The following is a 21,221-nucleotide window of genomic DNA, read 5'->3' as shown; positions in this document are numbered from 1 at the left end:
ATCGTTCGCCATCCGGTTTGCAGATTCGACGAAACCTGATCGTTCCTGGTGTCCGCTCGCTCCCGAACCGGAGGAAAGCGTTTTCTAAAGCGACTCACGCTGCGATTCAACCGGCGAAATTAATCCTGCTCGGGAGATGTTCCGCACTATCGGAGACAAAGCGAACAATGAAGTACAATTGGACGTTTCGCTTTTTACGTTTCCAGGTTCGGGGTTGGAGGATGCTTCTACGAGTGAAAAACCTTTAACCGTTCCGTTTAAGCAGCTTTCTAACAGACAGCGAATAATCTATTGTAATTTGGGAATGATCCGAGTAATGGTTGAACTTTGATCGAATTTATTTCAGTGTCGCAAGATAAGCGATACGGTCCACTTAACATTTTCTAGGTTCCATCGATCATTTTACAGTTTGCTATAAAAAAATCGAACGCTACTCAAAGAAGAATATACCGGACGGTATTCTTCAACCTCCACCTAGAAAGTTTAATACCATTTCCAAGCAACAACTTTTATTACTCTTCGAACGCGCGCGCGTAGCCAAAGTTATTCCAGCTTTCTAAGCCGCCTGCCTTATAAAGAAGGGTTTAAAGAAATTTTATTATCGAGCTCTAAAAAATACTCGTACTTTTATGCGTCTGATGCAACGTATATCAACGGGGAACCAGTGGAAGCTTCAGCACCACTAAAACTCTATAATCCTATTAATATTCTTCCTCTGTCATAGGTTAACGTACAAGGTGTTCAGCGCGAGTGAAAAAAGACAGCTCCTGAAATTTCGTGGAGACAGTCGCGCGGGACACCCTGTATTACACTCGAAGGCGTAAAACGATCGGAACGAAATAAAGGACGCGAGATCGCAGACTGGACGCGGGTTGAAAAAGACGTAAAAATATCGATTTGCAAGACAAATAAGCGGCCTCGCTGCCTAATCTTCCACCTCGAGATCGCGCGGCGGCAATTTGATTTTTAATGAATCCCAATCGTGGCCCTGGCGCAGGCGGATTCCCGCGCGCGTGTATCGAACGGCAGATGATTCCTCCACCACGCGCCCAACCGAGGTCCATTGTACTCCAAATTGGCTTTTTATGGCGGGTTAATATAACATCGAAGACGTTTGCAATTTTTTCGTCGCGGCCCAGTGATCAGTCGAGTCTGTTACTCGCTCGTGGGAAGAGGAACTGGTTCTCGTTTGGACACTTATTTGGCAGTTTTGCATACCGTCGTCTCAGATGCGAGAAATCGTTAATTAAGAAGAGAAACTATGTAGAGGTTCTGGAATGCGAAAATCCACTCTGTATACGATACTTTGATCCTTGCCCTCTTTCTCTTCGATCGAAAACCGTTTTAACAAAGTGACTCGACTTTATTTAAATTTCAACAAGCGACACGTCGTTAATCGATTCGACTTTTCGTACATGTGCCTACATCGAAATAAGAATCACGTAAGGCAGATTGCATTCATCGAAAATTTCTCTTCGAGAATCCTCTCTGACGGCGAGTAGTGCGTTCCGTTTCAACTTCCGGTTAGCACGCTAATCTCGACGAGCCACGACAATGGGCCATCAGGCAAAGCATCGAACCAGCCACTTACCTTTCCCTAAAATCGCGAACATCCGATTTCCTTCTTACGACAGGCTTACGTCACTGTTTGTCGGTCACGAATGCTCGGCCGATTTTCTCTCCCGCGATTCAATAATAACCGATCGTCGTTGCCCCATATACGCAGCGTTTGTTATTACGGTATTACGGATATCGAATGTCCTTTTGGTACTTCTGGCGCTTCTGCCCTCTCGTACACTCTTCCTTGGACTCTTTAAACGCCTCCCTTTCTGTCGTTCACTATAATGCCTGGCCCATGAGGCGCGGGGGAAAACCGAGTCCTTGTATACAATGCTGAAGCGCAGGCTGCAGTTCCGCCCACTTCCGGGCACTGAATGCATCCTCGACTCGTCTAACTACCCTTAGCAGTTAAGCCATGCGAAGCGTAGTAGAGACGCGTCCTTTCGCCGGTACAATTTTTCTCCTCTCCTTTCTTTCGTCCACCTTTATTTTTTTCCCTTCGTCGATCGCTTTCAGAGAAACGCGGGCTCGTGTGCCGTGCGTTTCGAGAGCAAGATCGCTCCAGGTAGTACTCGAGGACGCTGCGCTCTCGAATTTCGAGAAATCGTGGTTACGTCATGCGTTGCGAGCTTTTCAGCGATGAGCGATTGGTCAGTGGTGCACTTGATCGAGCGAAACTGCGCAAGCGATAAAAATTACTCAAGCGAAAGAAACTTGAGTGAAACTACGTAACATATTGAATTGTTCGAATTAATTTTGATACGGAGTCGAGGAACGTGTAACATGTTTTTCAATTTTCGTTCGTCGAAATATAAGCGTTACGTATACAACGTTAGCGATGGAAGGGGGACGCGTGTGGATTTCTAGTCGTCAGCCTCTGCAATGGGGTGCGGGTTTTCATTGCGTCTCCTCGAGGATCGCTCGTGGAAACGGGCACACCCCGCAACACCCACTTCCCTTTCGAGCTGGATACGGGATACCCCCGGCCGTAACAAGTTAAATGGACATATTATTTTCTGGAAAGGACACTCGACACTTTTACCATGGCGAACACGTGCGATGGGTGTGGAAAAAAGGCGAGGCACGTGCTGGCTACGTTGTTAGACTTCGAAAATTATGTTCGCGATAACGGAGTGCGAACAGACGTCCACTACTGTCCCGAGATTTGTAGAACGGAATCTCTCATAGAACTCACCCAGGAAGTGCATGCTCGTTGTTTACGAGAAATTTTTATGAAAGGAGGTCTCCGTTCGATATCAACCGGGACGATCGATCCGGCGATGCTGACGACTTTCCGCGCAATCGTTCGAATTTACTTTTATATCCCCGAGCAGTTACTTCTATATTTATATACTGTTTTACGAGTGCCGGGGACTTCATCTCAATTACCGTATAATATTCCTTTTTATGTCTTCATCGAATTTGTCGCGACTGCGGTCTGCGGGCGTATCGACGAAAGCTGAAGAGCATCGACTCTGTACACTCGAGCATTGAAATTTAGTAGCGGCCAATATGAACAGAAATGGTAACGATAAGGAAGCATTTCACTCGGCCGTTCGACTGTTTATGAATCAATTTTATTGTACAATTCCCCGTAAATGGAAACGTGCGCGCGAGTGTTCGGATAAGAGCGAGAGAAATTCTTACATTAACGGGACAAAATAAAAATTACTGAATCGTTTCGTAATAAAGTAGCTTTCGATCAGAATGAACCACTTATTTTCAGAGCCAATAAATTAAGGGAATTGAAAGAGAAGAATTGCGAACATCCATTTCGGAAGCTGCTCGATAACAAGCTGTACTGGCATCCATTGAAAACACTCATTTCTCAAAGCGTTAGTGGAAGCCAGAAACACATTTGCGCGCGATCATCTTAAATCGCGGATAAAGGCAGAGAGAGAGAGAAAGAGAGAGAGAAAGCTGCGCCCTCGGATCCGCGGCCATCTTCGATACGTCGTCACGCCGGGATGGCGCGCTAATTAACTGTAAGATTGGCCCTAATCGACTTCCGCCAATAAATCAGTGATACTGGGCCAAGCTGCGCCAAGTAATCGGATCAGTGTGCCGCCCTTTTCAGTTCCTGTTTGTTGTCGAAACCTTGAGGCAGGGTGTCTCGTTACCGGAGGCCACTTGCTGGCCAGAAGTTCGTCAGATAGTCGCAAACGGGGGTACGACGGGGCTCTGCTGGGAAGCAGCTTCCCTCTCGACCGTATAATTTCTCCCTTTTTCCCTCTTTGACAGTGAAACATCGCCAACTGTCGCTCCAGCGACACTGTCCAGAGATCGAACTGTCGACGGTGGTTCATTAAAATTGTTCGAGTAGCACTTGCGGCTTTGCCCACCTGGTTTCCGGTACGATGCTCAGGCGGTTCAGCTCGGGGGCGATTGTGACGGGGGGTAAAGTTTCTCTTTGAGGGAATCCGTGGGGAGAAGGAGTTTCGCGTGGAAATATTCACTCTGCATGTACAATAAATTTCGCCGTAGTTACCGCTGCTTTTCGTTTCAGTTAAAACCGTTTGCGCTGTATCGATTGACCCAGTTTTGTAGGCTGAAAGTTTATTTATCGATAAAATACATTTTAGATGGAACAGAGTGTCTATGAGAACGTATGACGGAGAATAGTAATGAAAAACTAGTGTTCAAAATCAGACCGCAGATTGATTGGATAATTTGTATTAAAAAGTTGCCGTTTAAAGATAACCATCAGACCTTGGCACGGAAAACATTTGATCGTACGTAGTTCCCTGAGATAAATCGGTGAATCCAATCGGTCCCAGAGGAAATTAAAACAAAAGCGTGGAATGTTCAGAAATACAGTGCGAGTTGAAAAAAAATAGCAGGAAAACGAGGAAATCCTCGTCCTAGTTCGAGTTAACCCGGCAAACCGTAGTGCAAAATAATCCAACGAGGGAGTTTGCGTGACGGAGCGACTTCCGTGACCGGAACCACGTTCGAATCCGGCCGACTATCGGCACGGTAAGGCCTCTAATCCGTATCAGGGCCTTTTCCGGGATTTGCACGAGGCAGTGGAATTATGCTGGCTGCTCGTCGGGGGGATGATCCTAAGTAAACACGCGCACAGCCACACGACCAGCATCCCCTCCACGCTGTTCGAGTCCCTTCCGTGGCAGCCCTCGGGCAAACAAACGTCCACAATGCCGCGTATTGTCGCGGAACGGCGGCAGGTTTGGGCGCAGTGAAAAGTAGGAATCGCTTGGCGAAGGTGGAAAAAGGTGGTACGCGCGCACACAGAGGGAAGCCGTTTCCCAACTTCGACGGACGTGAATGCGCCCTTTTCAAACTACACGCTGTTATGTCACGACCTGTCTGCTCCCGGTGCTCCCGTGGGAGCACGGATTTACGTACCGCACAAATATCATTTTTCTACTTTTTTTCTCTGTATTAAATTAAGGACAATTTTTCTAGCGGTCTTTTCGCGCTTCATATTTCTGTAACGATTTTCCCGTACACTTGACTGAATCTTTATTAATCATTTGAACCATCCAAATGTTTTTTACGTCGCGCTTTTCTTTTATTTTGAACCTCTCGGTTGCTTTGGCTGAGAGTTTCCAGTCAGCGTTACAAATCGATTGACAAAGAGAGCGTCTGTAACCGTTCCTACGCTCTCGAAGTGTGCATTGCACTCCTCCGTTGCAGAGGCATGTCTCTGCACCCGTTCCACGCGATGTTTCGTTGTGCTCTTTTCGGTGGCGATTGCACCGTGACATCTTGTCGCGGTAGCTTTCGCGTTATGGAATCTGCGGAGTTTATTTCAGAGGATTTTGCCACGCGATCGATGAAGTGGAAAAATATTGGGAAATTATTGGGACAATATCGAAGCGAGGAAAGTAGAGCACTCCTCGATTTATTGATTTTTGCAACTGTTACGCAGGAAGAAAGAAGCGTCTTGGAGACTGCGAGAGATCCCCAGCCGGCAAATGCGACATTCCAGTTCCTCCTTGAAGCCATTAGCGCGCCAATAAAAACGATTTCAGGACGTCCCTTTCCGCTTTCATTGCGCTGAATTATACTTTCTGTCCGACAAGGGAATCGTTTTAACGCGACCCGCCAGAAAAACGCTAATTGGCCGCGCCAAAAATTACCATACCCGCGAAAAAGCGAATTTCAGGTAACGGGCACGATGCTCCATTACGCAGCGTGTATTTTTCGCCGTCACGCATCATTTCCCTGGTGAATGGGTCGAACTGGATGGAAATAATGTGTTGCGCGGGCATGCAGGGCGAAATGATCGCGAGTAACGAGGCGCTATTACGCACGTTTCATCGTGTGATTCGTGGAAATTCGTATTCAATATTTCGCTAAACCACGCGCACCCATTTTTCCACGAACCGTTAGGATATCAACCTTCGTCGACCAAGAAATCCATAAGAAACTAGATGACGCAACGTTTCCAGTGCTAAAAAGCTTAGTATAAATACTTTGGAAAGAAAAGTAGAACGGAAAAGAGGATTTGGCAAACAAGTTTCGCGGCGAACAACAAATACTATTTCCATTTCCATGCACACCGATCACCAACACGATCTCTGTTTAAGGATCACCGAATCCCCAAAGATTCCTTGTCTAAATCTCCTTGATTCCACGAATGATTCTCGAAGGAAGGGCCGGCGAAAAGAAGAAAGAGAAATAGACACGGATTCGTACATCAGGTAAGACCAGTCGCAAACGGCGAAACGACGCGTGGTCCCGTTCTTTCTTTCTCCCGTTGAAAGAAACATTCGTCATTATTACCATTGACCGTTGGTCCTCTGGTCTACCCATTCGGGTTCCACAGGAAGTGGGCCGGTCGGATCAAGGGCCTGGCTGGCCTTTTCCATTTCACGACCTTCCATTCAGGTGTAATAGTCAGTTAAAGACTATCCAAACATGAGATCCCACCGGTTGCCTCGATCGGCCCCACCCTGGTACTTTCTCATGGCGCACTTTTGTCGGCGAAACAGAGACGATCCGCGGTCGGGAGGCAGTTTTCGCACGAACGATTTCGCTGCTCCCGGTTTGCCTGAAACATCTGGGAATAAAATTGCACAATTTTTTTTGTATCTCATTCGAAATCGAATTATCGAGTGAAATTCGCCGAAACCTTTCGATCTCGCGGTGTAGAAGATCGTTGAAAGACGAGTTCGGAGGTAATCAATTCGAGCGACGCGAGTTCGCGTTGTGAATTCGGATGGAGGGCCACCCGCGGTTCCCTAAATAGAGGAATCATCTCGAGTATATTTATCCACGTGATCTTCGAACAACAAACGCAGAAATCCTTAAATCCTAAATCAACGTGCCGCGAGCCGAAACCGAAGGCAGACTGCAAACAAATGGGTGGTAGCAGCGATGTGAAGGTACCGCGGTCCAATCTGGCGAAAGTCAAATATTGGGTGACCAAATAGAACGTGCTTTTGCGGGCCATTTAAGTCATCGCGATTTAATGGAGCTACGCTTCCTGCCTGATCCCATTTTATCGTCGTCTCAAACTTTAACCCGTCGGAACTTATTTTCGTTACGAGCGCACACGTAAAATCGCTCGGAAATTCAATTCTACAAATAATCCTGTAACACGGTACATCGCTTTAATATCGCTGAACAAATTTGCGAGTGGACAGAATATCAAACAAATTAGTCGAAAAGACATTGAATAAATAATTTGTGTTGCACAACGTCTTATATAAAAAGTTAAGGAAGAATGTCTAACTGAAACAGTGAAGAATCGAGGAAATAGAAGAAGTAACAAACAGTCCTGAGCGCTGTCAACGAAATTGAACGGAGAGGACTGCGAAATGACTGGTGGATGCGGCAGGAGCACCGGAAATCGTTTGCCAACCGGCGGCGTCGCCCTTAAATCAACTGACCCCGCGCAAAGACACCTTAATCGTGGGGTGTTGTAAAAAATGCTTTTCGCGAGGGCCTGGGGGAAGCTTTTAAGTCGGTCCTTATCTGAAACGAGCTGCCTTCTTGCTGCGGTGGTAGCGGCGCGCTCGACAAGAGCGTACCGGCAAAAGGGGAACGAAAAGTGTGGGACAGAAAGAGAGGGAACGAAGGGAAAAGGGGCAAAAAAGTAAAAGGATGGACGCGACTCGACGAAGAGAAAGGGAACGCGAGACAATGACCGCTGTTCAAACGGACGCTGGACTTCAAACGGGTGCCGCGTTTCTGTGCGAGAAAGAAAGAGTCGACGATATACAAGCGATAGGTGTTCGGATCCCAATTTCGAAGCGATTCCGGGTTTTCCAGTGAAAATTCCGAAAATTCGACTCCCTTCGAACGTGATTCTCAAAATTCCACGAGTCTCGCTCGTTTCGAAAATTCTTAATAGTTTCCCAAAGCGTTGGACTTCGTCCAATGGCCGTTCCTGGTCGTTGGCCCTTATCCAGCGTTTGTTCGCTCATCGTCTGCGCGTGTTTACCTGAACTCTAACAGCGCATCGAGACCTCGGGACACTCGAAACTTCGAAAACTTTCGAGAGCTATTAAAACTTGCACCCTTTAACTTGGGGGGTGGGAGGAGTCGGGGGCGAATTCGCGACATCCTTTGCGACACGAACGACGCGTCCCAATACGTCGAATACGGGTTTCGACGACTGGAATCGTTGCGGAGGATCGTCGCAAGTGTCGACGCCATTGCACGTAGAAGCAGCCGGGACCACGAGGAGCGGGAGGCTTGTTATCCCCCTGCGCAGCCTCTAAGGACATCCGGCGATTGGAATAACAAATATTTGTGCCACGGAAGGCTGCAGACGCGGCGAACCCTTTCATTTGTAACGACAAGTCGAAATTAGCGCGGCCAGCAGGGCGACAAGGCCTTCCTGAACGGGTTCAAGCAGCCGGGGCATCTCTCTAGGAATGTTTTACTAGGACCCGGGGAGCTGGAACTGGAGGCGGCGCGCCTCTTAGTGGACCTTGGAACAACCGACTCTCCGCAAATACAGGTGCAACGTTGAATAATAACTGGTTCTCTGCCGCGCAGGCGGTTCCTCCGCGGCTTTTTTCAATCCTGCTTTCGGTCGTTACACCAATTGCGAGCTGTAAAACAGTCTGGGCCCGGTAATGCTCGCGAAAGTGCGCGCGCTTTTTAACGCTGCCCACGGCATCGTTGAATTCCTACCGGGGAAAACAAATAACGTTAAATACGGGAATCACGTATCTCAACTAGCTTCTTCTTCCCCTTTTTACTCTTTTTACTACTCCTTTTATTCGCGAAACCTTCCGTTACCGCATATTTCTTTTTTTTACGACAAAGAAATTTCCTGGTTCGTTTGCAACGAATTCACCGGAGAAATTAGTTACGGTAGTAACGAAGCTGAATTTGTGGGATGGGTTATTGGAAAAGTTTAGTTCGGGCAAGTTTTTGTACACGGCGGATACGATGTGTCGGAAATAATAGACGCCTCTGTCCGCGTAAGCAAGCCAGAAACGAGTTCGATGTTTGATTGACGAGGGCCGCCCCTCTCCTAATCGTTCGATCGGTAAAAAATTCACCAAAAAGGCTGGCGGTGGGAGAACGGGGTGGGCGAGGGTGGCGGGTAAAGCAGGCGTAAGGACTCGTCCTGAGAAACAAACTAAGACGAGACTGTTTCGGGAACGGGCACCGCCCTTGCACTCCACCCATCCATCTACAGCTTGCATATATTTTTAGGCAACTAGTTTTTTCCCCCGAGGGAGATTTATCACGACCCTACGCCTCTTTCGCGGCGCTGTTCCATCAGTACGCCGACGTGTGGCAGGGAATAATTGGCAGGCTCGAGAAGTGGTCGTGTTTAGGTCGGAAATCTCCTCGCCCTCCCTCTCGCTCTCTCCCGCGTCGGATGGAGATTGTTCGGGGAACGGTAAAACCGTCGCGAATCGACAAAATGGATGGCGGAATGTGCTGCTTCAGCGTGCTTTTATCTTTAAGCGGCCGTAGAACGAAAATTGTGAGTGTAGATTCTGAGTAGACGCGATGAGAGGTTGTTCGAGGGCACGGGGGTTTTTGCGATTCGGGAACACGTAATTCTTGGTTAGGGTTGATTCGCGAGCATCGAATACCGCCTGAACAACCCGTGGACGATTATCGAGGCTGAGGAATCATCCACACGTCGAGCCAACAGCGAGATATTGGAAGCGTTAACTTGGTCGGTAAATATGCATCGCTCCGCGCATCAGAATTTCCAATGGAATCGAAAACCAGAACAGCTCTCCCCGTGGCTAGTTCTTTTTGCGCGATTTCCGCAGAAATTCAGCCAGCCGGCAGGAAAGATGCAATCGATATCGGGGTCCGTAGCGCGTCTGGGATCGTTCGTCTCGTTAGAGCGAAACGATACAGTTAATTAAGTCACTTGGGACCGCGGCGAGTCATGGCTCGAGCCGCGTTTCCGACGCCGGCCGTTACGGAACGCGGGATAATCGACCCACTTCCATCGGCATTTCTGCAATTTTCTCGGCAATTGGCGCACGCCGCGGCTACCGATCACGTACGAGAGAATGGCCGCGATTATTCCATGTTTGGGAGCAAACGCCGATCGAGAACTTTGAACGTTCCACCTTGAAACGGGCCGCCACGCCGTTCGCGCGCCGCCGCCTCGATACGGGGAACAAATTTTCCTGACAGTAGGAATGGTCGAGATAAATTATATCGCCGTTCGTGGGCTTTTAGAGCGACTTATATAGCGATAACGAGACCTCGAGCACTCTATAGAGCGGTTAAATTGAAATTGGAACGAGTTACTGTTGAACGATCTTGAATCGGGCATTTTGTTATAGCCACGTATCCCGTTCCTTTTATACGAACGTTACCATACTGATTTCACAGGAATTCGTTCTTAATTGAAAGCGATTTGTACGCTCGTCGAAACTATAACTCTATGAAATAGTTCGAAGAAGAACACCTGAACTTGACTTTGCAGATGAAATTCTCACATTTCGCGCCGGTACGCGCGGTTTAAAGCTTGGCTGCAAGATAAATAGCAATCTGTGTTAACTTAGAGCAGCTCTATCCGTTCGCCAAATAGGAGGGAATTAGCCAGAACCGGGCCCAGTTGTTAAAATGTGGCAGGAGCGTGAATAAACTTTGCGTAGGCTCGTCCAAATACAGTTGAACGTACAACGTTGAAATTCGCTGCCTCTTCGCCTTCGTGACCCCCTTCTGTCCGCGAAAAATTCGCGCGGCCAAGAGACCCGCGTATAAATATCCGAACGTTGTTCCATCGCGCGAAGACGTCGTTCGTATATCTTGCCTCTCGCATCCCCCAACCGTATCGCCACGATGCGCATAAATGAATTCAATATACCTTCGATCAATTTAACTCGACGCACCTGGATAACTCGGTACGATTTTCAACGAACCGTCGGAGCCTTTCCATCTCCCGTCGATACGAGGTTGCATCACCGTTGCACCGTTCGATCGTGCACGCTTTCGAAACTCGATCGTTCCCTCGACGTGGGTGAATCGACCGCGGGCGATGCTCCGGATGATGCATTTTCGTCGTCTCCTTCTGGCTCTCTTTTTTCCATCGGGTCCGCCACCCCTCTTTCCGCCGCCGCCACTGAGAACACCTTGCGATCGCAGACGAAACTGCGGCCGCGCGATGCGAGCATGGGAGGCGAAAATTGTTAAGCCCCGGCTCGTTGTTTGATCGCGGACGAATATCGGCCGGAAGCGTGACCGCGAGGTACCGGCGGCGATCAACCGGCCAGATCCCCCTGTCAGGGATGGGCGTGAAGATCGATTTTCTCCTTTTTTATGATTTATCGCCGCGATTCGGTGCACGGCCGCGTCCTAAGATTTTAATCGACCGGACACTGGCACCGCTTCTGCGAGATTCATCATTCACGTCCATCACCGCCGGCGAAAAGTCCACGGCCGTTTGCCGCGGACCGCGCGAACCCCCTCGCGCACGGGAAGCTGCACGCTCGGCCCCTCTCGATCCCCGCTGATATGCTGATCGCCTCGAAATTTCATTTCGTTCGTTACATTCTTACGTAACCGCTTTTCGCTTCTGGCCTTTTCGATGCACGACGCGGTCTTGCAATTTCAAGATCGTGTACAGTGGCTTTAATTATTTGTTCAGGCACAGGGATTGCTTTCAACATTTTTCGATCCCTATCGTAGATTAATTAACCTGTACAGCCTCTTTATCCGTGCATCTACAAACATCCGGATAACAGTGTCGGGGTCTTAATATAGAACTATAGTTTAAGGGATAATTGCAAGTTGTGGGTTCACCTACTGCCTGGTAACTACGGACCTATCCTTCTAGACAAAGATCAGATAATCCAAGAGGAAAAAGAAAAGAGACGCCGGTTTCTGGACGTAGATTGACGGATGATTGATGAAGGCCTACGGCGCCAAAGCACCGCCTACGCGATTTTTGTAATTAGAGGCCGGGTTGCTAATAGTTAATTTGTCGGCGGTAACTTAGTAATGCGCAAGGGTTATTGCATTAACTGCTTCTCAAGTTTCTGACAGCGAAACAGCAATTAAGCGAGCGTGATCAATATTTAGAAATTAAAAATACTAGACACCTAATGCGTACAGAATTTTTTAATTAAATTTACATTTAATTTAAATCTATTCCATATTTTAATAACACCCTCGAAATAACTTGTACGGTTTTCTTTCTTCTTATAATTGCAACCCTCGTCTAACTACGAAGATCCCGTTTAGAGCACAAAAAGGTTCCGACGAATGAATAAAATCACGAAGTCACAAACGCGCCTCCCATTATCTCGTGTCATCAGGCCATTCGAATAATTTCATTAAAATTAATGAACAAACGGTTTTTCTGGCCGGTCGCGGCCGCGTAATGACACGTTCCATCGGGGATCGTTAATACGGGCCTGTGATCACCGCGATCCAGCTGCCACTTTGTGCAGAAACGAATTTCGCGGCGCGTGTCTTTTTGCCACTCGGTGGCTGGGCTGCCCCCTTCGTTCTTCCACTCGTCGCTGAACGACGGTGCCGGCGAGCCTCCTTTCTTCCGTTTCTTCTATCCACGGTGCAAAACACGCGCATCAAAGGTACGCGTCGCCCCACTGCGGAAGACGTTCCCGAGGACAACCAATTTGCCGGGCAAAAAGCAAAACGCATCTTTCAAAAACATACTTGAGGAGGGAAAAAGCGTGGCCAATTTTCGGGAGGGCCGGACGCGGCTGTGCGCGTGGACCAACGTTCCGCCGGACATTTAACGCTCTCGTTCCTTTTCTATCCCCGTCGCGGAAAGATGGATCATATAAATCATAATGTAAACCGCGTTTAAAGGCTCGAAACGAGGATGCGGCTCGGTTCGTTGACTTCGATTCGAGGCACCTGCAGCCGGAATTTCGCGGGGAATTCGCCGATTTTGATGGCTTTTTGCAGCGTTCCCGATGGGAGGGCGCGAACGGTCCGCCATGACATTCGAGAAGGCAGATTGCTCTCGTTTGTCGGGAAGAAGAATTATTGTGATGATTTATTGGGGGACGGAGCGGTGAAAAGAGTGGTGAATGATAAATGATTATTGCACGGTGTCGTACAGTCGATGCGTTTCAATACAATATTACAATTCCCCCGACTAAACGCTTGTCCCGTATTCACAGGTAAACGACTCTGCTCCCCATTTTTTCCAACACATCTGCAATTTGATATTAAACCGTATCGCATTCCGCGCGCAACCAATCGCGCGGTTACTGTTTACCAAGCACGCGGCCTGTTCAATCAAAAAGGGTTAATTCCCTTGATCCCCTCAATGAGAGGGCCGCATTACGCTCGATCGAACGAACCCACCCAAGCCTCCATTCCGCCGTCTTAAACAAACTCATTGCACGAAACCTATCAAAAGTTCCTTACTTATAAACCTTCATGATCCCGCTTAAACGAAAGAATCGAATCCCGCGCCCGTATTCGATCACGCGATCGATCCACCAGACGGCCTTGCAGCCTGCAATTTCGTCTCAACGTCAGCTCACCCTGGGCACCTGTTATCGAGACTCGCGCTCTCTATGATTCTCATGCAAAGTCCAACGCACCCCGTCGATAGCGGGCACGAATAAAAAGGGAGATTCCTCGGAAATTTCACGTGGCTCGTTGCACACCGAGCAGGATCTACGCGCGTCCCATTATAGTCAACGAACGAATGAAAAGTAAGAGAGAAGGGGTGGGCGAGGAATAGGAGCATCCAGGATTCGTTAAACGCCAGTTTGCGGTATCCGGCATGGTCGAGAAGGCCTTCCACAGGCCGGAAGGCGAACGACGAGGGAAAGGATGATTACACGTGTCTTTTTAACACAAAAGGCTCGAAAACCAACACCGTAATACGACAGGGTGGCGGGCGCCCTGTAATTCGCCGGGGCTAGAGAGCCCTGGCCGAGCTTTCGTGATGAGACAATGCCGTTCCGAAAATTGCGATCGTCTCCTCGGAAATAAGGCGAGATTGGTTCGATCTGGCTGGACGAACGCCGTTAACCAACGGGGCCCCTTCTGGCCGAGTTATTATTTGTTTTTGCCCTGGGCGACCATCACGGTACTTATCGAGTCACCGTTTTGCCCCGGCTGCAACGGTGCGTCCACGCCCAGTCCTCTTTCGGGCGAAACAAGAACAGAGGGACGGCGGTTCTCGTTCCCCGAAAAAGCGTGGGTGCCGGGTGCCGCTCGACTCCTCGGGGAAACGGCCAGCTCGGTTCGGAACGACGCGCGGTTCCGGTGAAATTTATCGCGCGAGCCACGTTTACGTCGCGCGGTATTAAAAAGGTGAACATCGAGGAGTAATCGCGAGTGGCGATTGAAGGACGGCGGAGCGCAGAAGAGTCTCGAAGGCGCGATTCGAGGCTGAAGACTGAATATTAAGCGACGGTGGGCATTTTTTGCGGTCGCTTCCGATTGAATGGACGGTGTCGAAGCGTGGTCCGCAGGGCGACGGGGCTAGAGAAGAGTTCGCAAAAAAAGTCGAACGAAGGCGCGAATCGAGTAAATTGACGGGGAAGCGGGCGAAAAAGCCCGGCTGCAATTTTGGCCCCCGGGGCGAACCGCGGCGCCTCGCCGACGATAATTGATATCACCTGCCATGTAAATATCGGTTATCGGCCCGGGCCACGGTACCTGTCGGTGGAAAAAGGGGCCGCCGGGATGAAAATTACCGAAGAACCGTCGGCGAGATAATTACGTGTTGGTTTTAGAAAAGGGCCAAGCACCGGTTAATTCCACGCTACGCGCGACCAGCGCGAAACGCCGCCCTAGGGGCGATTCTTTGCTGATCTTTTTCGCCCGGGAATTCGGTCCTGGACCCATAGATGGGAGGCGCTCGCCTCTGTTTTAGCCGCCACGGTGTAGAAAACGGGAGAATTCTATTCTCCGCGCTTGTCGAATTAGGATGCTGGGATCGGCAGCGTGTTCTTATGGTACAATCTTTTTAACGATGTGTATACATATTAAAATTTGGATATAAAATGAGGCACGAGTGATTTCGTTGGGGGTAAAATCAGGTATAATAGTTTTGCTAGCACTGGTGCGATTGCTCGGTTATAAAATACAGAGCGATCGATAAGTTTCAAGAAAATTATAACGCTCTACGCTATCTTCTTCGACCATTAAAAAAATGAATTCTGTTCATTCCGACTGATCGACCCGTTTATACCGAAGATCAATCTCAATTACAACTAAAGAATCCTTTAGAAAACCTCAAGTATCGCAATTAAAGCGCATTGCGGACCTCGCCGAGCCGACTTACACCATCATCAAGCACTCAGCGCGCATCACACGTTTCACCACTCCACCCTTCGTGTAAACTACACGCATTACCCGACCGCCGACATTGAAATAATCACAGCTTAGGAACCGTCCGCCCGTACGCAAACCTGTTCCGCGCGGCGCATCATCGAATCCGGCGAGATCATCCGCCGTCGGCCGGGTACGCAGCCAGAGCCGCGCTGATGATTTGTGCCTGGCCGATAAAACGAGTCCACGTGTTACGAACGCCTACCGTTCCGTTCGCCCGCGCGGAACGCCTATTCATAAAGCGGCCTGGCCGCTTAACACCTCGCGATCCCTCTCGTATCGCCCTGTCCGAGACAACGTTCGTATCTCACGTTCGCGCTCTCAACACCTTCCTTATCGATGCTCCCTTTCACGCTCCTCTAATGGCACGTTTCGCGATCGCCGCGGGCCACGTTCCGGGGGCCCACGGTGAAAAAGTAGAATGGGAACGTTCCACGCCGTTCGCCCGGCAGCCCCATAGATTCCCTCGACAAACCACTGGTTTAGCCCCGGACACCTTCACCGTTTCCCGTGTGAAACTGGTCGCCGCGCTCCCGGTACTGCTGTGTGTTTAGAGGCTGCCACGGGTGCCCCTTCTGGGCAAAACACTGGGTGCGATCGCGGCGCGAGATGGAAATTGGGCGACCAACAAGTGGAGCGGGTTTCTTCAGGAAGCAGAAGAGTGTGGTATACCAAGTTGGAATCGTTAGTTCGTGAAACTATGATTGTCTGGTGTTTCTTGAGGTATCGTTTCTATGGTTTTCGAACGGGGATTTTTCGAAGAAAAACTCTCGATCTACGCTCGATACAATCGCTAAGAAATCGTACGTCTAAATATTCGTATCACGTGACTGGCATGTTCTGCTAATCTTCATCGAACGCAACAAGCTATTACTCCCTACTTATCTCTTTACTATCTTTCATACTATTCACCGCTTCGATACTTCAATCAACATTCCTCCGCTACAATAAACGCGTACCCGGGAGGAAAAGGAGGCTTGCAAAACCCGGTGCTCTTACTAAGTAAGTATTTCTTACCGCGCCGATCCAAAGCGAGTCGCGACGGCACTCACGCTCTCGTTCAAGGTCCCACCTCTTTTCTCGCGTTACCAACGCGAGCTCGCGGGGTCACCTTTGCCCCCTGCATAAATGCATATTCCAGCGCGCGCGTTCACTGCAGCTGAATTCCGCGAGCCAATCAATTTAATTGCACCTTATCACGTACACACGAGGTGGAAAGGCGCACGTGAACGCTCACAATGCAGCTGCGCCAGACACTGAAACGAGACGAACAGAAACGAAAATCCTTCTCCTTAACGTCGTTAATTACAGACTACCGTTCGAGCACTCTCCTTATCGGGCCGTCGAATCGACTCGCGCCCCGACCCAAATCAAAGCTGACACCCGTGAAGTTCCAGGCCTTTTCCATCTATTTCTCGTCGAACAGAAAAACGTGAGAGCGAGCGAGAGAAGGATCGCGGTTACGTGGATCGATCGATCCTCGGGGAACCATCGTGACGGAGCCTTTTCTGGGAAACCAGCCACGAGTCCAACGAACCGCTCGCTGTCCCTGCGTTCCTTAATTACTGGCCACATCGTTCCAAACCGATCGCCGGGTTATTAAAACGTCCGGGGAAAGATCGACGGGAACTTGACGAATCGGACGGGGGACGATCGTCGAGGGGAAACCGAGCAGCGTCCCGCTTTCCTCGCGAACAAATTGCCCGCTTTGCATATTTATCGCGGCTGGGTCGAGCGGTGTCACGCGCGGGCGGAAAACGAGCGCATCGAACGCGGAACCGACCCGAACGAAATGATACGATACGGTTATAATGGACGGGTATCCGGAGCAAAGTTGCGCGTCCATAAGCGATTTTCGATTCACGTTCAGACGAACTTCCCTGGGATCGTGTGCACCTCGAAATAGAAACTGGCTTTGCCTTTCAAATCCGCCGTTTGTCATTAGATACTGAATCTCGATCGGCGAATACTCGATATCCGATACCGTGTGCGTTTCAGAAGCGACTCGAGGCAGACTTCCGGTCGCGTTAATTAAAAATGTTTTATCTAACGATAAATCTACGGGGCGCGAGCAAATACCAGTCCAAGAGGCGCGAGATCACTTTCGAAGCGTCCAGCAACTGGTGCGATGATTTAAGGGTCGTAAAACCTGCAACTCTTTGTATAATAGGCGGTGCGGGGCAACGCAAATTCCATGGTTGAATTCGCTCGTTCTACCCTCTCGATCGAAGGCGGACGTAGTAAATTGAGCAGGAAATCGGTAGAATGATCGGTTCGTGAAAGGGGATCGACAAGGCGGGAACGTTAATGTATTCATTGCTTCGTTACGACGTTGAAATATGTTTTAGAGCGCGTTTTACGTGGCGCGGAGAAGTGTCAAGGGTCCTCTTTCAACAAACACGCCTCCGCGCAAAAGTGACCAGCCGTGTGGATCGGCGTATGAATCGTTCGCTCAGCGAGGAAAGAACGAAAGAAAGAAAGAAAGAAGAAGTCGGACGGGGGGGAAAAAAGGTAGATGGAGATCGCTATTTATGGCAGTCTAATTAATTCCTGTGTATTTTCGACCACTTCTCATGCAAAACACCACCGCCATCTCTCCCCGTATAACGCGTGTCTTTATGGCTCTTCATGAGATATAAATGATCCGATAAAATGCTTAAGCGGCACGGCGAACACCGCGCTGGCCCCCGATTCGTGCCGCCAGAACGCTATTATTATAGAAAAATAAAAGTGTCCCGGGGCCCGCGGGAGACACGTTTACCAGGCCTCCGCCTCGCCGTGGCCCGACCTCATGAATATTCATAATCGAACGAAACATTCTTAGAAGCATGTGGCCCGATTCGCTGTTTATTTTACGAAACTCCGCGCAGCCGCCCCTTCTCTACGAGACGCGGTGGTATCTCGATCTCCTGGTGTACGGTAAAAAGGAGAAAAACCACGGAGCTGGGCCAGCCTGGCTCGTTATTTTTAATAAACGCGAGTGGCCGGACGGAATACTCGGGGCTATTCAAATTTAATACGCCGCTCCCCTCGAATTGAATGGTCTATCCGGCCCGCTTAATTAATTGCTCGGTTAACAATCCCACGTTTCCAGTTCGCGCGCGTGTTCGAAAAAAATGATACGTCCTGTTGGAAGATAGCGAACAAACGCGGGAAGTTTGGCAAAGATCGAAGGACGAAGGCGCGAGGTTCGTGGTACCTTTCGCGATAGAGATAAGTGGAATAGGTCGCTTGACAGACAGACTGACCTGTTCTACTGGATCATTTGGTACCACTCGTGAATGATTCATCGCGCAGAACGTGTACGAAGCAAAGATTGCGCGACTTTGCGGTCCCAAACTAGATATTCAGTAACAACAACAATTTCATCGATCGTTTGTACAAAATAGCAATGAGAACTCCGACGAGTCTCGAACGAAGGGGCCTTCCTACTCTAAATCTCTCCTCCCGATCTCCACGCAACCCCTTTCACGAGATAGTCCCAGCTGAACATCCTCTCTCCTCTTCCTCGCCGTGTAAATCAGGGAAGTACTCAGATTCCACGAGGCGATATTCACCGCGAGGGTCGCGTAAATCGCGTCGGGGCACCGGGGCCGCGCGTTCGCCGGGAATTAAGACTCCGCTGCGGCTGATGGCGGTGTGTCACGCAGCGAGTGCGTAGCGGTTGCTCGTCGTGTCGATCGAGCGTAGAACGTTCTCACAATTATTGCCGGTTTTATTGCGTAACCACGTAGAGACGCGGGGCGAGGGAGCGGCGCGGTGCGGCTCGAAGGGATCGCATAAAATTAGCATTTCCACTGGCGCGCGCCGCTTCCCACGGTGTTGCGTACGCGCGCGGTGCGCGTCTGTGTCTGAGGTTAACCTACGCGGAATAATAAGGAGCATCCACGATCCCGTTCCTGCCTCCAATCGCGAGAATCGAAACGGAGGCCGGCGGAGCTTGCCGGACGGTTGAATCCTGCATCCGTGTCAGCGGCACGGCGGTTTACACGCACGCATCTCTAATGGTCTTGAGCTACGCCGGCAGATTAAAGGCCGCGGGAGCTCGCGTGGCTCTTATCGTTTCGTTAAATAATTTAGGGCCTGCCTCGAGTATTACTCGTGCACCGGTTTCGCTCCCGCGTTATACTCGCGCGCCCATCAGGGTTACGAGGCCGGAGCAAATATAATTTAAGTAGGATAATTTTGTTGATTTTGAGTAACCGCGGGTTGCCAACTATTTTCGCGATTCTTATTTATCAGGACGCCTGGCTAGCCAGCGATAAGTTATAACCGGCGTACCGCTCGAACGATAAAAATTCGAGGCAGGAACGCGCGTAAATAACAGACGGTGAATAATCCGAGGCGAACCGTAGGAGCGATAAAACCCGGCGCTTATCTAAAACAGCCTGGATCCCGGCTCATAATCGGAAGCCTGGATTTTTCTCGCGTTAATCGCGCAACACGTGCGCGCGGGAACCACCGCGTCGCGCCGCGGCGTTGTTAATTTCGCAATAATTCCCCGGGGCAACGGTGGATTTACGAGCGTCCCCGCAACGAAGACGCGAAGTGTATTTACCTGCGGTTCGAGCCTGCCCGCTTACCTGTTACCTCTTTGCCTGTTACCACTCCGGAGGGACACGTGACACACGCGAGTGGCACGCGCGGCGCGCGCTCGCCTCTTCCAATGGGTAGAACCAGTTCTCCGTGGAATAGAAATAACGTTCGACCGCCTCTCTCTTTCGCTACCGCCTCGATCTTTTTTTTCCTCTCTCTCTCTCTCTCTCTCTGTCCCGCGACCACGATGACCCTGCTGCGCCCTGGAATCGGAATTCTAGCCAGTTTAATTAAACGAATTTCCTATCAGCTGGGATCGCTAACGGCACCGGATAGGGTTGTAAAGGAATACGAGGGACGGGACGCAAGAGGTGAGTGTCAATTTTCGGTACGATATTAACTCGAGATCGATCTGTAATTAAAAGACGATCCTCGCCAGATGACATTTTCGTTTTTTGTTATAATAACGCGAACTTGCTTGTACTTTCTAGAGAAAGAGAGAGAGGGAGAGAGAGAGTGGTAAAGTGGGGAAGTTTTATTGAAATTTTTGTAAAAGGGATAACCTTGCGTGGGATTGAAATATTAATTAGAAGTTCTCGCTGTCGAAGTTAAACGTGCAATTTGAAATTCAAATCGAATTTTGGCCACGAATAGAAACCCTGCGTTTAACTTTAAATTCGAAATTTAAATTTAAAGCGAGTTTAGATCTTGAATTAAAATTCAGCCACTGATTAAGACGTGATGGTATTTCATAGACTTGAATGGCAAAATCGAGAAGAAAATTCTTTTCCTAATTAAATCCGAGGGTAGTAAAAGTAACAGAAAGTGTCTAAAAAAAATTTTGTCTAGCAAGTTTCTCTCGTTCGTGGTTCTCGAAACCAGTTACGAAACAAACGATTGTGGTCGCCAAGTGGCCACCGGAGATTTTCATAAGAATAGATCTCGTTATTCTTCCGCTTATGGTAAACACAATGGTCCTCAATGGGAGCTTCTCAATGGGACGCTTTAACAGTGGCTACAATGGAATCCTACCTCATTAGATTTTCGTACATCGATGCTCCGGTGAAAAAGATTTTGAAAGCTGCAAAACTGTTCCTGCCGTTTATCGACGATCTTCTTTTCGTGAAATACCACCGCGTACAGTCGGCTCGCGTCTTTTTACCGAGATCGCGCTCGATTTCCTTGTTTTTCCGCCATCACGACATGTGGCACGCGATGCCCTGACCAGTTCCAGGTTCTTCTGCGAAAACTGTACAATGGAGTTGCTCGCCTCCTTTTCGGAGTCTGGATACCGAGTATTCTTTACACCTGCTTGAAAAAAATATGACTGCGAAGACCGAAAAATAACGCTTCAACGTTTTGCAACCGGAGAGAATTAAAACAAGAAAAAATTA

Source organism: Xylocopa sonorina, chromosome 1 (assembly GCF_050948175.1).
Source record: "Xylocopa sonorina isolate GNS202 chromosome 1, iyXylSono1_principal, whole genome shotgun sequence".
NCBI lineage: Eukaryota > Metazoa > Arthropoda > Insecta > Hymenoptera > Apidae > Xylocopa > Xylocopa sonorina.
This window is presented reverse-complemented; position numbering follows the sequence as displayed.